Source organism: Bos mutus, chromosome 14 (assembly GCF_027580195.1).
Source record: "Bos mutus isolate GX-2022 chromosome 14, NWIPB_WYAK_1.1, whole genome shotgun sequence".
In the NCBI taxonomy this organism is placed as follows: Eukaryota; Metazoa; Chordata; class Mammalia; order Artiodactyla; family Bovidae; genus Bos; species Bos mutus.
Window position 1 is genome coordinate 79,397,764 of NC_091630.1, and position 13,395 is coordinate 79,411,158.

Sequence of the window (13,395 nt, forward strand, 5' to 3'; positions counted from 1 at the left end):
CTAACAGTAAAGTAAGGTTAAGAGTAAAGTAGGATTAGAGTATTTCTGATATTTATCTTTAATCTTCTAATATGTACTTTGCAATTTCAAATTTAAAATCTTTCAAAATTTTTTCTCACATTAAAAAAATGTTTTCCTAGGGGCAGTAAAAAAGAGGATGTAGGTCAGAATTTGATTGAGGATATCCAGCAGTAGTTATGATGGTATTTTTAACTGCCCAAGAATGGTCTGCTTTTAGGCACACCCTTGAGACATTGTCTACCTGACACCTTTTCCACACAGCCATCTATGACCAGTTCAGGCCATAGCTTCCCTCTCTGGCCTGCCACAGCAGTTGTCTACACTGGTCACTTAAAGCCCTCTTCTAAATACTAAGACTTCTTTCATGATTCAGCAGGAGCACCAGACGTCAGTTAGCAGGTCTAGATCCTGCTTCTCATATCACCACTCAGACAAGCATATTTCAGTTAAGTGTATTAGCCAGGGGGACATTGGGAAAACAGCGTCCACACTACGGAGATTCACAGAGGCAATTTAACGCACAGGTAGAAGTTGTTAAGACAAACTGGAGACGGTGAGACAGCCAGAGAGTAACAGCAGCAGAAGGCCACTGGCAACAGAGGGGTTGAGGGAAGACAGGGAGACGCTAGTGTACCAGAGAGCAGAAGATGAGACAGGAGGTGCTAAACTGTGATGGGGCTGCCGTGTGGGAGCCCGAACCAACGAGAGAGGGTCTGTCTGGAAAGGATTTGGAACCAACTTCAGAAGAGATGCAGCTACCATCAGAAACACTGCCAGAAGCATATAGCAAGAGGGGAGAAATCCCCTGTTTTTTCTCCCCTGCTGACTTTGCACTTTTCCACCAGCGTCACCCAGTGGCCACATCTGCCTGGAAGCCAGCTGACAAGAACACCTGGAAGATGTAATCCCCAGTGCTCCATCCAGAGCAGTGGGTGGAGTCAGGGGATGACAGGAAAGATCCTGGCACAGCAAGCCATTCACCTTGTGAACCGTTGAAACTTCCTCAGTCAAATTTCAAAGCAATGCATTTTTAACTTGCTTTTTAAGAGCATCTGAAAGTATTTAAACAACTTATTGACCAGAGACGTATTAATATGTCTTTTGTTGTTGTTTAGTCACCAAGTCATGTCCAACTCTTTGCAACCCCATGGATTATAGCCCACCAGGCTTCTACCCAAACCTTATTGACTAGAGTGTTTCAATATTCACTTACATAACAAATCACCAGCCACAGATGTTAGTTTCTGTAAAAATCCCCTGGTCAATAATGTGTTAATTTGTTGATGGGGGTAAAAATGGAAACTTAGAGAATACTTTGGATTAATATTTTAAAGATTTAAGATATTTGATAATGGAATTTCAACTTCTAGGGAAATAGAAAGTCACAAATATACAAGATATGGGGACAAACATGTAGAACTCAATGTTCATAACACTGGAAGTTAGAAGCAACCTAAGATAGATGTGATATTTTCTGGGCTCTGAAGTAGAAGGGACAGTTTCTGCCTCTTGAGGGTATCGTATTCATTAGAATCAGTCTGCACTAAAGGACCTTGAAAGGAGGATGAAGTGCTATAGCGATCCAGGGTGAGAAGATGGTAAATATTTGCCTTCTTCAGCTTCTAGATAAGCATGCATGGTGTGCACATTATATGAAACACAGAAAAGCTAGGAGGATTTTTTAAAATATCTGTATCCAAATAGGAAAATTCTTCCAGATGAAAACAATAAATTAATCTGCTTTCAAAATTTCAAAGCTCACACAGGAAAGAAAGACTGAGGTTAGGAGGTTAGGAACCTAGGTGGAGTAGCAAGAGGTGACATGTGCGTAATTAGCATCCAAGTGCCCTGAGAGTTCATTCCAGTTCTGGTTCTGATTCCAGTGGTGACCCCGTCCAGGCCTCCACCCCAATTTTCTGCTGCTAATAATGAAAACCAGAGCCAGTCCACATACACTGGCTGGGCATTTTGCAAATGAATGAACCAGCTTTCCCAGGATCTGAGGCCCTGTGTGTAACTCACTCCCCAGCCTGCCCACCCCACTGACAACAGTTAGCACAGTCAGACTCCATCATATTGGAATCATGCTTCAAACTTCCTGTAACACTTAAATTAGCTGCCTAGCTTTGCACTTAAGATATCCCCTTGTCTACCCTGAAGTGTCCTAAATGCTTTATCTTTCATGCTCCAAAATGCACTGCCCTTTAAAAAAAAAAAAAAAAAGCTCACAAAAAATATGAATTGCAGCTTCTTGGCTTCTGTTTGATCGTTTACAATTAGCTTAAACCACCTAACTAAGGAACATGAGTAACATGAGTGAGGAGCTTAGCATATGTTTTAGGCCATAATAGGTGTTTAATACATTTTTTTAAATTTTATTTTATTTTTAAACTTTACATAATTGTATTAGTTTTGCCAAATATCAAAATGAATCCACCACATTTTTGTTTTTTAACCTTGTTCCTATCCCTTCAATATGCCCTTGGACCCCAAAGGAAGGTACGATTTACCTTCCCTACAAAATATCTCATTTGTTCGCCCCTTATGTCTTTGCTCATATGTTTTTGCCTGGAATATTCATCCTTGTCCTTCACGTACAGTTCTGTTGTGACTTTAACTGAAATGGGAAAGATACTAAAAAAAAAAAATCCAAGACCATGTTTTCTGTATCGCAAGTCACCAAAACCTTTTGACTTTGAACTGTATCTTTAACTTGTGTTTGTCTCACCCTCCATCTTCAGTGTTTTACCTATCTCTCTGAGACCAAATGTAAAACAATGCTTATATAAAATGAGAATAGATCTTACAATTAGACAGACATACCTAGGAAGTGCTTGAGACATTTTTGCTACATACTATTGAAAGGAATGTTTCCTTTTCAGCAGGTTGGGACCATTAGCAGGAATGAAAGAAATATCCTAGACAAAGGAAGAACTATTCCAACGCCAGCCTCAAGCTGGAATGTGTTCTAGTCGATTCCCTTTTCTTGCTTAGCAAGCACTGAGCTTCCTGTTTCTGGTTTGGACCTGAAGTGGAGGTTCCCAAATACCAACAGGAAGGTCATACTTGTGGTCTCCCTCCCTTGCTGAAACCCTGCTGAAGCCTGAAGTGCTAGAATTCCACGTGGGTGTCATTTTCTCAAGAGACTTCCAGCTGCAGTTCCCAGACCAGAGGTGGGTCACTGTATGCTCTTAGATCCATAACCATTCTTCCTCTTTTACTTTTCTGAGATTCCATTATTATCTTGCCAAGTATGGGTTCAATAATTAAGAAGAGTTCTTGTGGGGAGGGGGTGGGATTTTTTAAACAGAGAATAGAATCTCAATAAGTGAGTTGTGTTAGATTTCTGCATAAATCTATCCACTTATACACAAATATTGAATACTCATGATATGCTAGTTATTGTCTTCAAAGAGGGGTGTCCTTTCTAATTTTGAGAATCCACTTCTATGAGCTGTAGAGAGGCAGACTTCAGATGTGTAAATCAGATTATTACATAAATTCATTCATTCCACACATGTTTATAAAGACCCTGTGCATACTAAGTAACTGTGGTAGTCACTGGTGTTCCAAAAAGTGCTAACACTTTATCAAGTGCTAACCATATTCTAGATGCTTTTGCATATGTGATCTTAGTTAATTTTCACAACAATTCTGGATAGACTCACCTCTATTTTATAGTTAATAAAAGTACAGTTTGGAGAGGTTTTCCAACTTTCACAGAAAACACAGTCAGATCTAAGATTTAAGTCATTACTTGAATATTTATCTACTGATGGACATTTGGATGGCTTCCACCTTGGGTCTGTTCTAAAAAATATTCTTGTTCTTTTGTTGCACATGCAACATTTCTATTTTGGATATACCTAGTAGTAGAATTGCTGGGTTATAGGATATGCATATATTAAGCTATAGTACACATACCAGTTGATAGTTTTTCTCTACATCATTTTTTATAGTATGAATTAATTGATGTGAAGTGAAAATCACTCAGTCGTGTCCAACTCTTTGTGACCCCATGGACTATACAGTCCATAGAATTCTCCAGGCCAGAATACTGGAGTGGGTTGCTGTTCCCTTCTCCAGGGGATCTTATGAATCCAGAGATCGAACCCAGGCCTACCTGTATTGCAGATGTATTCTTTACCAGCTGAGCCACCAAGGAAGCCCAAGAATACTGGAGTGGGTAGCCTATCCCTTCTCCAAGGGATCTTCCAGACCCAGGAATTGAACTGGGGTCTTCTGCATTGCAAGTGAATTCTTTTACCAGCTGAGCTACCAGGGAAGCCCAACTGATGTAGCAAATTGTATTTCACAAGGACAGACACAACAATATGTCCCATCCCACACACTTCTTATATTACAACCTTGATGCTTCCTCCAGCAAGTGGTGTATTCTAGCTCCTTCTGCTTGAACCTGAATGGGTCCCTGTGGCTTCCTTATCAAGGTCTTGTTCAACAGAACAGTCTGCAATTATTGAAATGTGCTGCCTATACAACATCCCATCACTTCATGGCAAATAGATGGGGAAACAGTGGAAACAGTGTTCAGACTTTTTTTGGGGGGGGCTCCAAAATCACTGCAGATGGTGATTGCAGCCATGAAATTAGAAGACGCTTACTCTTTGGAAGGAAAGTTATGACCAACCTAGACAGCATATTAAAAAGCAGAGACATTACTTTGCTAACAAAGGTCTGTCTAGTCAAGGCTATGGTTTTTCCAGTGGTCATGTATGGATGTGAGAGTTGGACTGTGAAGAAAGCTGAGCGCCGAAGAATTGATGCTTTTGAATTGTGGTGTTGGAGATGACTCTTGAGAGTCCCTTGGACTGCAAGGAGAACCAGTCCATTCTAAAGGAGATCAGTCCTGGGTGTTTATTGGAAGGACTGATGCTAAAGCTGAAACTCTAGTACTTTGGCCACCTCATGCGAAGAGTTGACTCATTGGAAAAGACTGATGCTGGGAGGGATTGGGGGCAGGAGGAGAAGGGGATGACAGAGGATGAGATGGCTGGATGGCATCACCAACTCGATGGACTTGAGTCTGAGTGAACTCCGGGAGTTGGTGATGGACAGGGAGGCCTGGTGTGCTGCTATTTATGGGGTTGCAAAGAGTCGGACACGACTGAGCTACTGAACTGAACTAAATTGATACAATATCCACTAGCCATAGTGGATACTTGTAAGGTAGCTAGTATAATTATAGAACTGAACTTTAGTTTTACAGTTAAATAGACATATATGTTCGCTGGCTGTTGTACTGGATGATGTAGGCTTAGACCAACAGAATATCGTGGAGTTGTTGCTGTGTGATTAATGCCATACGATGTATTCTTTTGGAACACAGCCACTTTATTGTAAAAAAAATCCCAATTAATTGGGAGTTTCAAGCTGACTGTAGGAAGTATCACACAGAGAAAAACCTAGGATTATGGATCGTAGGCACAGCTAAACTCCCAGTAGCAATCAAACCCAGCTCATCATCCTGAAAATGGGATCTGCAACTCCCTGATGAGCTGCTCTGCCTGATGCTGAACAGTGCACACAAGCCATCCTTCCTGGTCCCTGCCTGAATTGCAGATTCATAAGCAAATACATGGTTTTGATCCTTTTAAGCCTCAACTACCATCAGCTTACTAAGCTGTATGTCTGGTTGGACTGGGACTGTGGTTATATGCATTTCAGATCTTTGTACTAGATTCTCCACATTTCTCCTCTTTTTCGATTCTCTTTACAATATTCTGTATTTTGTAGTGGTAGTATCAGAACTTATCCCTAGACAATGGAATCTTTAGCTGTTCCTTATAGTGTACAGCTCTTACTGACATTTGATCATTTTGCTTATCTTCTGTGAGTCTGGCAATGACCTAGAAATGATGCTTTATCTAGGACCTACTTTTATAAAGCAAAGGAGCACTTTCAGTGACCTTGCCTTTTATAACTCTAAAGCAAGACATGACAACAACCGAAAGAAAAAGCAAACAAGGAAAAAACCAAAGACATAAAATATAATTTCCTGAGCTGAAAAACAAAAAAACCCAGAATACAGAGGGTGAAATACACCATATACTATATTCCAGGTAAAAATTAAGAAACTAGGAAACCATCTGAACATATTCTGTGAAATTTTAGAAAGGTAAAGATAATGAAAATAATTCTCAATGTAAGGTTGTGATCAGTGAGTTAGGAAGAAACAGTTCATCTCCAGAGGAATGTAAGTAAGCCTGACCAGGACTTTTCCAGAAAATCATGGAATCATGAAGAATGAACTTTATGATTCAACAACTCTATTTTCAAACCATTATGGTAGATGGAGTAAGTATGTGGACATATATTAGAGCAACAGGAAGACATTCTCAGATATCTACAGATTCAGAAAGTAGTTGTTAAGGAGTATGTCTAAAAATATACTTGAAGGTATATCACTAAATACATAGGATTAACCTTGATGTCCTATAGACCCATGTTTAAGAACTTGCTCTGCTTCATTCTAGTTGAGAGACCATAAGTCTTTACATTTTTTCATCAATTTCCAGGTTGATGCTACTCTTACGCTCTAGTGCAGTGTGCCAGAACATGACTGAATAAAGTCTTTGACAGTAAAGGGAACTTTGGATGCCTTCTTGTATTCTACAGCATGTGCTTAGTGTCTGGGACATCATAAATGGTGAACGAAGGTAAGATAAATGACAGATTACAGGAACGATTACCAATACAACTACCTGCTTAAAACATATGCTAGCACTCAGAACAAGTTAAGAAAATGATCAAGTCTATGAAAAATATATTGAAATACATATAACACTGAATCGAAGAAACAGGCATAAATATAAAAATAAGACATTAGAATAAACAACCAGGTATATTGAGGTGATAAATATGAGGATCACTTTGCTTAATCTCATGCAAATGAATTTGAAATTTTGACTATAAAACATAATGTTCTAGAAAATATATGTAATGAAACAAGAGATTAAGAAATTTGTCAAAAGCCATCTCAAAAAGCATCAGCAACAATTTATTTCATAAGTAAATTTTACAAAATATCTAAGGAATGCAATTAAATTGTTTGAAAGCATAAAGGAAGTGAAAGTTTCTAAAAGGTTTTTAACAAAATAGCAAATTTTTGGTAGAAAATGTAATAAAGGCAGAATAATAAAATAAAACTAAAGATGGATTTGCCTAATGGATATTGATGTAAAACTTCTAAAATGAGCTAGCAAATCAAATTCAGCAGCTTATTTAAAGATTGAGAGATAATCTTCAGGAGTAATTCTTTTAATAAATATATCAATATCTTTTCCATATTAATTACAGGTCAAGGCAGAAAAACATGTTTGATGCTAACAAAGTGCTTGGTAAAAATGCCAATATCATTATAGATTAACAAATTTGTATAATACTTAATTAGCAATGTGCCTAATAGTGAAACATAAAAATGTTTCCATTAAATAAAGAAATAAGACAGGGATGTTGATTATCACTCCTTTAACCTAAAATTCTGTGGGAAATACTTTCCAGTGATTTGAGAATGATAAATATGAGATTATAGAAGTTCTAACATAGAAGTAAAAATTTAATTTACAAATACCTAGATAATTGTATAACCTTGTAAAACCCAAAATCAACTGGGAAAACTGTTGTGAATGAAGGAATAATTTAGTAAGAAAAATTTAAAAACTGATATTGAAAATGCTGTTGGCTTTATTTTGTTCAAATAAGATGTACTTATGTTAAAGAAAAATCAGTTACTAAGTAAATACCCAGAGATAGGGGTGAGTAGGAATGTATTAGATTTACGTGAATAAACTTTCAAGTGCTCTAATAAAAAGGACACCAAAAATGAAAAAAAAAATTTAAGTGATCTAAGAAAGATTAAAATACATTTTGAATGGGAATTAATGCCCAGTTCTATTTAAAATAATACAATACTGTAAGGATTCTAATTTACCCTCTCTTAATGTATAAATTGCATGTGATCCCAATAAAATTACCAATAGAATTATTTTTTATAAAACTAGGCATGATAGGTCTATAGTCAGGTAATGATTAGGCAGAAAATTTTGTAGAATATAAAGGAACAAACTACATTTTTACATTTTACAAAGCTTCTGTAAGAGCTTGGTACTTTTACATTGTATATAAATAAAGAAACAAGATAGAGTCTTGACAAAGATTCAAATAATGTGGATATTTAGATTATGGTGATATCAGCATTTTAAATCAGTGTGTTAAAGGCAGAATAATCAATAAATGATGTTGGGACAATCTACTGAGAAAAGGACAAATTATCACATACAAAATTTAGCACTTTCCTGAGAAAGAAAAGTGAAAAATAAAGGAATCAGAACCCTTGACTTCAGACTATACTACAAAGCTACAGTAATCAAAGGCAGTATGGTTCAGGCACAAAAGCAGAAATACAGATCAATGGAACAGGATAAAAAGTCCAGAAATGAACCCATACACCTACGGTCAATTAATCTTCTTGACAAAGGAGACAAGAATATACAACAGAGATAAGACAGTCTCTTCAATAAGTGGTTCTGGGAAAATTGGACAGTTGCATGTATTAATAGAAGAATGAAACTAGAACATTCTAACATCATACACAAACTCAAAATGGATCAAAAGCCTAAATGAAGGCTGAATACTATAAAACTCTTAAAGGAAAACAGAACACTCTCTGACATAAATCACAACGTCTTTTTGAATGGACCTTGTAGCTTAATGAAACTAAAAACAAAAATAATCAAATAGGACCAAATTAAACTTAAAAGCTTTTCACATCAAAGGAAACCACCAACAAAATGGAAAGACAACCAATAGAATGGGAGAAAATATTTGCAAACAAAGCACCCAAAAAGGGATTAGTCCCCAAAATCACCTCATGCAGCTCTATGTAAAAAAAACAAGCAAACAAAACCCAATAAAGAATGGACAGAAATTCTAAATAGACATTTTGCCAAAGAAGATATACAGATGGCTAAAAAGCACATGAAAAGATGTTCAACACTGCTAATTATTAGAGAAATGCAAATCAAAATTACAATGAGATATCATTTCACGCCAGTTCAGGATGGTCATCATCAAAAAGTCTACAACCATAAGTAACTGGGAATGGTATGGAGAAAAGGGAACCCTGCTGCAATGTCAGTGGGACTGAAAATTGCTACAGCCATTATGGAGACAGTATGGAAGTTTCTTAAAAAACTAAAAATAGAACTACTATATAATTTAGCAATCCCACTCCTAGGCATATGTCCGGAGAAAACCATAATTTGAAAACATACATGTACTCCAGTGTTCATGGCAGCACCATCTACAATAGCCAGGACATGGAAGCAAGCTAAATGTCCACTGGAGGAATGGATAGAGAAGATATGGTATATATATGCAATGTAATATTACGTGGCCATGAAAAAGAAATATTGCCCTTTGCCACCACAAGGATAGACTTAGAGGTGATTACACTAAAAAGTTAATTAAGTCAGACAGAGAAAGATAAATATTATACAATATCTTACACACTACTATACATAGAATAATAATCAACAGGGACCTATGGTATAGCAAAAGGAATACTATTCAATATTCTGTAGTAATCCACATGGGAAAAAAAATGGAAAAAGAATGGATATATATATAAAACTGAATCACTTGGCTGTACATGTGAAACTAACACAGCACTGTAAATCAACTACAGTATACAATAAAACTTAAAAAATCCCAAATTTATCATTTATAGAAATTTACCAATAATTTAGTATACAGATTTGTGTACTTAACAGCAGTCACATTTTTCTAAGCAAAGTATTTAATTCAGAAGTTCCAAGACATTGATGAATATAACTTCATAAAAATTTGAAATTCTACTTGGCAAGAATACTAAATAAAATCAGTATAATATAAACAACTTGGGAAATACTTGTAGCAAATATGATAGGTGAAAATGCATAAATTTCTTAAAATTCTTACAAATCAATTAACAAAAGACACTAGCTCTATATAAAATGGACAAAGGCACAAATGTTCAATATATATTTTTAATTTGTATTTATTTTTCTAAAGATGTTAACTTCCCTCAAATCAGAGAGGTATAATGAAACAAAAATTATTTTTTTTTACAGAGTAGATATAATAAAATATTTTTGGTTCTTGTGAGACTATATTAAACAACATTCTCTCTCCCAAACTATTGTTGGGAACATTAATTAGCATAATCTTCTTGGAGGGCGACTTGACAGTATTTCCTAATATTCTTAAAACACAATTTATTTTAAAGTGCACGCATCATTTAACAACTTCACTTTCATCCTGCAGGCAATCAGCACATGTCAAAGGAACACACGTGAATCAGTTCTAATGAAGTGGATGAACCTAGAGCCTATTAACAGAGTGGAGTAAGTCAGAAAGAGAAAAACAAATATTGTATATTAATGCATATGTATGGAATCTAGAAAGATGATGAACCTATTTGCAAGACAGCAATGGAAAAATAGACATCGAGAACAGATTTGTGGACACAATGGAGGAAGGAAAGGGTGGGCTAAATTGAGAGAGTAATATGGAAACACATTACCATATGTAAAATAGGCCATGGGAATTTATTGTATGAAGCAGGGAGCTCAAACTGGTGCTCTGTGACAATGGGATGTCATAGAGGGATGGGATGGGGTGGGAGGTGGGAAGGAGGTTCAAGTGGGAGGGGACATAAATATGCCCATGGCTAATTCATGTTGATAAATGACAGAAACCAGCAAAACCCTGTAAAACAATTATCTTCCAAATAAAAATTAAGTTTTAAAAATGTGTATAAATATACATAATACAGTTGAAAAGAATATTTTTTGATAGACACAAACAACTGCTAACTATGATTGCTCTAGAAAGGGACTGAGTGCTGGATGCAAAATTCATTATCCTTCTACAGGTATTTTTACTCCTTGATATGTTTGCCAACATACATGTTCCTCATTTTTTTTTACTTCAAAACAGAAACTAGTTATTAAAGAAAAAAAGTTCTACCTCCTCAAAAATATCTCCCAACTTAGACTGACAGAGTATTAGAAATTCTATGAATCAGACTTTGGGAAATTCCACGATCTGCTTCAAAGGCACTGTTAGCGGATTCATTTTGATGTTTGGCAAAACTAATGCAATTATGTAAAGTTTAAAAATAAAATAAAATTAAATAAAAAGGCACTGTTTGTTAGAAAAAAATCCATGAAATCTCAGACTTAGCACCTACTGGTGAACGTCACATAGTAGCCACTTCTGTTTTCTTGCTCTGTGTCCAAAACTAACCAGGTCTGTCAGGAACACCCCCTACAGTGAGCCTTCTCTGTGCTTCCCTTTATGGAGCTTATCGCTTTATATGCCCTAAAGACGCTTTGTCAGTCTCTAATCCACTTCATCGGAGAAGGCAATGGCACCCCACTCCAGTACTCTTGCCTGGAAAATCCCACGGACGGAGGAGCCTGGTGGGCTGCAGTCCATGGGGTTTCGAAGAGTCAGGGACAACTGAGCGACTTCAGTTTCACTTTTCACTTTCATGCATTGGAGAAGGAAATGGCAACCCACTCCAGTGTTCTTGCCTGGAGAATCCCAGGGATGGGGGAGCCTTGTGGGCTGCCATCTATGGGGTCGCACAGCGTTGGACACAACTGAAGCGACGCAGCAGCAGCAGCAGCAGCAGCAGCAATCTGCTTCGTATCTGATTTATCTCTCCAGCCCCCACAGAATATCTCTTAATATTTTTTTACATTGTAAACTTTCCATAAATATCTTAATGAAAATGTAAATTAAAATTTTATTTTTAAAATTAAATTCAATGTAAGGCATGAAAGGTACTCTTGTAGCACTGCCTAGCACTTACCATGACCTAGGCAGTGTTCTAAGCACTTTACATATATCTGTAATATGTAACATACATTGTTATTCTATATATTATATGTGACAATATATATATATTTACCCAGGTCGTACAGATAGAGATAGGATTTGAATCCATGCAGTCTGGCTCCATTGTGCACATGTTCTTAACCAATGCCCATCACCCCTTCCTGTCCTCAACCCTCTTTAATCAACCTAGATTCCGCAATCCATAATTACATTCCTTCCTTCATAAAGAGATTCATCCTTCTGGCCTGTCTTGCTCTCCTGTTCTCTCTGGACAAAACCCTACTCTGGTCAAGCCCAACTCGACTGTCTGCTCAACATCTACCCAGAAAAGACAAAGGGGCAGGATACATACACACAGCCTTGCTCATGGATCACAATTTCCATTTATAACCCAGAACTCCAAGAGGGGCCTTTTTTCCCACTCTGCAATCCTACTGTGTCCAGGTCTTATCACTCTTTTGCTGTCCTAGAGGGCTGTATACCCCATTTTGTTCCTTACGCCCTTCTGGCCCCATCCTCCCTGGGAGCTGATGACTTTGCTTCTTATTCTCTAAGAAAAATGTTCACAGGGGCTAGGTTGTTAACATAAAACTATGCAGAATTAGGAGTAGTGCATAATAGGGAATGATGGGGACTAAAGCTGCCTGCCAAATCCAAAGCGATGGGAATGGTTAAATGCTCTCAGATCCAGGCTAGTGTAGTCAGAAAGTGTGGCCTTTTCAAGAGAATTTGAAAATTCATACTTTGATGTAAATTTTCCTGATTTTAAATATCTAGTGAACAAAAAAAAGTTTTAGCAAGCTAGGAAATACCTTATAAACACCCCTTCCCCCAAGTTCATAACTCTGTAAAGAAATATGAATCAAGAAGAATCAGTCAGTATTTTAATATAATTTCAAAGAAGGCAACCAGATTTCTAAGAACAGTTTCAATTTGAGCTACCATTCATTCTCAAGAACTTTCTCTTTCAACTTCTACAATCAGTTCATGGTCCTGGAAGGAATTTAGGTCTATCTTAAACTTGAAAAAATATTATTTTTAATGTTGTGAGTATAGAGAAACCATGGGAGATAGTGTAGAACCCTGGAGCTAGTAGTAGGATTGTTCTCACTGATTGGGTACATTACAGAACACCTATAAATTTATAATTTTGTGAGCTGATACTTTTTCTTCCAGGAACAGCCAGTCTTGAAACTTAGGAGCAAGTTAAGAGAATAAATTTTTCTTAGCTCATTTTTCTCCCTCCCACATTAGCAAAGCCCAGTTGGAATTCAGAGGGCAAGGCACATCACTAATGTGATCCTTACATGCTGGCCTACCAGGGCACAGAACAGGGTGGATAAGAGTGGGGGGTGGGCTTGGGGAGGAAAATGGAAGTTCAGGCAAAACTCCACCATAAGTCTTATAGAATAGCTACTATTCCTATTCTCTTTTTATATTGAGAAAACAGACGGGTTTAATGACTTACTC

The 13,395-nt window shown here is 37.0% G+C and overlaps 1 long non-coding RNA gene across 3 annotated transcripts in view; it reads left to right on the top strand.

The window, feature by feature from the left end:
• Positions 1–10,669, top strand: part of LOC138990775 (uncharacterized) — a 586,949-nt gene extending 576,280 nt beyond the window's left edge. For all 3 annotated transcript variants that reach the window (XR_011466876.1, XR_011466877.1, XR_011466875.1), the window contains 3 exons: positions 2,907–3,194; positions 6,558–6,698; positions 10,345–10,669. This is a non-coding gene — a long non-coding RNA (uncharacterized lncRNA). The remainder of the gene's footprint in view (positions 1–2,906; positions 3,195–6,557; positions 6,699–10,344) is intronic.
• Positions 10,670–13,395: the final 2,726 nt, after the last annotated feature.